Source organism: Mustela putorius, unplaced genomic scaffold (assembly GCF_011764305.1).
Source record: "Mustela putorius furo isolate JIRA1106 unplaced genomic scaffold, ASM1176430v1.1 tig00003962_pilon_pilon_pilon, whole genome shotgun sequence".
Lineage (NCBI taxonomy): Eukaryota > Metazoa > Chordata > Mammalia > Carnivora > Mustelidae > Mustela > Mustela putorius.
In genome coordinates, this window is record NW_025422106.1 from 4,787,046 (window position 1) to 4,791,225 (window position 4,180).

General features: G+C 53.0%; 1 long non-coding RNA gene across 1 annotated transcript; it reads left to right on the top strand.

Annotated features, from left to right (window-relative positions):
- Positions 1-375: 375 nt before the first annotated feature.
- LOC101694346 lies at positions 376-3,938 on the top strand. Its single transcript, XR_200387.3, has 3 exons — positions 376-499; positions 1,177-1,403; positions 3,455-3,938. It is a non-coding gene; the product is annotated as an uncharacterized LOC101694346 (long non-coding RNA).
- The last annotated feature ends 242 nt before the right edge of the window (positions 3,939-4,180 follow it).

Genomic DNA, 4,180 nt, shown 5'->3' on the forward strand with positions numbered 1-4,180 from the left:
TGAATGGATGAAACCCTGGGTGTGGGGGGATGTCCGGCTTCCCCACAGGGCTGGTATGCATGGGATGCTTGGGTTCTAGGAGCTGACAAAAAGGGTCAGAGGTAGGACGTAAGACACCAGCCGTGTGCCTTTCCTACACCCTGCAGAGAAATGGCTCTGTCCCAGCCGGCTTCCCTGCGCTTCCTGGGTAAGCCACCCATTTTGTGTGCTGTCATCAGAAGGAACGAAGATCGACTCTAATTGTTCAGCAGAAGGCAAGGAGAGATAGAGAAGCCCCATGGCCCAGACAGCTGGGCCTGTGAGAGACGGTTGTCCCCCACCGTCCCTCTCCAGTTTCCACTCTTTACAAAGAGAAAAGGAATGAACGGGGTCAGCAAAAGCCAGAGGCTGTGTTTAAGCTGTCTGAGCTGCTGAGCCAAGCGGACAGTGCCTGCCTGACCATTTGGGACACCCACAGAATCCAGGGCCCCTCTCGGAGCATTCAGGGCTGATGGCCAAGGTCAGCCACAGGGTGAGGAGGTGGGTAGAGAGAGAGATCAGGGGAAACGAGAGACGGACCAACAGCCAAGGGAGCAGCGAAAGGGAACAAAAGAGATTGGGGAAGGAGGGCAGAAGAGGAGGCCCTGCTTCCTGTGTCGGCTTCTTGTAGCTCTGTCTGCCTGGCAGCCTCGGTTTGCAAACACCGCAAACACCGTCACCTGCAGAGGAAGTGGCCCCCAGGCCAGGCAGTGGTGGAAGAGAAAGCCTGAGGCCAGGGCTAGTGGGGTGGGAGGTTGGGGGAGGAGACCCACCGGGACCACCTGAAGCCTGCCAGGCCTGAAGGGAGGCGACCCCCTGTGGGCAGGGACACCACTCGGGGAAGGAAGGGGCCTGGGCAGGATAGGGAGGTGTGCGAGGGGACGGGGCGGCCAGCAGCCCTTGATGGTGATCGTGATCGATCACTACAGGCTTCTCAGCATTTGGCTGTTTGCTGGATCGGCTTTTCATTTTATTAACTTTAATTTGTAACTGGGTCGATCAGCAATTGTTCTTCCTGGAGGGTGTAATTAGGATTATAAATAAAGCCAAGTGGAGGGTTTGGACGACCCACAGCTGTGCATTCTGTGCGGTAGTGGGTCCCCCTCGGCACCCTCCCCGGAGAACCCATTTTCCAACAATAGGTATGTTGCTTCACAGGCTCCAGGGGAAACCAGTCGCCTCAGAGAGTCCTCACACCTCCCTGTTCGGAAGGAATCCGCTTGGCAACCTTGATCTTCTAGGGACCTGTCTGCTTGGGGATTTCCTGGAGGGGAGCCCTTTGAATTTGGTGCCCAAAGCTCTACATCAAGTCCAGAAGTCACTTCTCCTGCATGAAACTTCCCATGTGCCTAACACTTCCCATCTGCCCCGTCGGAGCTGGACCGGTGAGTCCCTCAGACCCGCCCCTTCTCTCCAAGCTCAATGTCCAGTCTTTAGTTTGGGGCAACTTGGTTTTCACCTACGTCATTGCCCCCTCCTCCTGGCGGTTCCCCATGGCCTGCGTTTCATAGTCTCTAAAGCAATCTTTCTAAAATGCAGATCTCTCCACGGCTTGCCACTCTCTGTATGGCTTCCGGGAAAATTAGATTCCCGCCCTCCCAGCACAGCACAAAGCCTTCCGCAGTCTGGCCCGCGGGACCCCTACACTCCTACATTTCAAGGCAATCCCCAACGCGGTCAGTCTCTCACACCTCTGTGCCTTTGCACACCCAACTCCCTTCTCTTTGAATATCCCTCTGCCCTTTTCACGGGGAAAACTTCTTTCCACCCTTCAAGGCCCAGTCCAATAACTCCTCCTGGACATAGTCAACTACGGGAACCTCTGCCCTCGGGTTCACTTCTCTCATTGCTGTTTTGCGCCCTTATATGTCTATCTTTGCTTCGTCTAATATTGGTCCTCTGCTGTCTTAAATTAAGTGTCATTGTGTCCTGGAACCAATGCGTTTTGGGCAAGGATCACTATCTCTGAGATTTTTTTTTTCTTAAAGTCTCACCCAACATAAGGGCCCACTGTAGATGGTGCAAAAAAAAAAAAAAAAAAAAAAAAAAGTTCTAGGGACACCTGGGTGGCTCAGTGGATTAAGTATCTGACTTCAGCTCAGGTCATGATCTCAGGGTTGTGAGATCAAGCCCCATGTCCGGCTCCCTGCTCAGCTCAAGAGTCTGCTTCTCCTTCTCAATTAAGAGAGCTACCCCTGGAATGGGCAGTGGTATTTTCCCAAGCAAGGGAGAATGCTTTCCCAGGTGTCCTGAAATCTGAAGGAGATGAGAGCCCAAGCGTCATACAAGAAAAAAGATCTTAATTTATCCCGAAGGAGCCGCTTGTGGGCCCAGACCTAAAAACTTCAGGCAGGGATGGGGGTAGGCCCAGCTCAGGACATGCGCAGCCCAGGCCCCTGGGTTTCCTTAATTCCTGCTCTGACGGAAGAGCCTTTGTTCTCTTCTGTACTTACTTTCTTTTCTTTTCTTTTTTCTTTTTTTTTTTAATTTTATTTATTTATTTGACAGAGACAGACACAATGAGAGAGGGAATACAAGAAGGGGGATCGGAAGAGGGAGAAGGAAGGTTCTCGCTTAACGGGGAGCCCCATGTGAGGCTTGATCCCAGGTCTCTGGGATCATGACCTGGGCCAAAGGCCGATGCTTAAGGACTGAGCCACGCAGGAGCCTCTCTTCCCTACTTTCACACCTCTTGGCAATTAGCAAGGAAGCCTCACCACTTCTCTCCGGGCAGCTGTGCCCTTTGGCACTAGGGGAGCCCAGAGCGCTCTGGTGACCGATGACAGTGTGGAGCAAGTTGACAGGGGCGTGAGAACCAACGCCGGCCACCAACTTGGCAAAACAGCCAAGTTCCTGGAGTCACATATATCGTCTACCCCACTGGAGAGAAGGGGGTACCCAGGCCAGGAGCACACAGATTCCCTGGGCCTTGGAAAGAAATGGCTTTACCTTGGGGCAGGGAGGGAGTGGCAGGCAGGGGATGGGGTGAGGCTGCCTGTGTGGCCCGTCTGTTTGAAAACACTTGCATAGAATGGTGTGAACGAGGGAAAGGAAAAGAATTAACCGCATTTTAGCCAACAAAGCATCTGCTTAAACTCAGGTACTGAGCCCTCCTCTGCTGAGCACTGCCCCTTGAATCTCAACTGTGAGCTGCCTCGTGGAGGGGGCAGGGAAATGTCTTCTGGCAAGGCAAGGGGGCCCTCCCCGGCCCCTTGGAGTGCCAAACTACCGCACAGCTCTGTTCAGTCTCTGGGGACGAGAAAAGGCCAAGACAGGGAAGGGCAACATTCCAAATCACTCCCCACTCACGTGTTGTAGAACGGTCCAGCCGCTCCCGGAAGCAAGGCTGGCGGGGGTGGAGGGGGGGCGAGGGGGTCGGTTCTTAAGGAACCAACAAGCTTCTCTGCTGACCCAGTAGTTTCCCTCCCCCTCCTAGGTACTAATGCAGAGAAAGGAAAACCTACATCCCCACAAAGACCACAGAAGTTCGTGGCAGCCTTACTCACAATAGCTGCAGGCTGGAAACAACCCGAATGCCCCCAAACGAGGGAACCGGTCAACAATCTGTGATTTAGCCACACGATGGACTATTACTCAGCAAGAAAAAGGAAAGAACCGCCTACAGACACAACGATATGGCTGAATCTCGAAATTATGGGGCAGAGAGGAAAGACATGAGGGTCCAAACTATATGTTGATATAGATGGGCAAATCTGGTCTACGGAGACAGAAAGCTGATCGGTGGCTGCCTGGGGCATGGGAAGAAGACACACGGGAACATTTTTGGCCGATGGAAATGTTCTCTGCCTTGATTACTGTGCTGGGTACACAGCACATATGTTGAGGACTTCTCAAGCAGTACATCTAAAACGGGTGCACTTTACTGTATGTAAATCAGTCCTCAATAAAGTTGATTTAAAAAGTCATTCCTTCCCAAGGGCCTGGATGAGGGGCTGGAGGCTTTGTGCCGACTGAAGTGGCCCCAAGCCAGCCAGTCCCTCCTACAAGGTGAAGACAAATACCTTTCCAGAAAGCCCAATCAAAGATCAGGGAACTCACCCTCCAGGCCTGGTGATACCACCAAGCTGGAAAAACAGCTCCCTGGCAGCCTGGAAAAGGTCCCTCTCTGGCCCTTGATCCTTAAAAGGCTGGAATTTCTGGC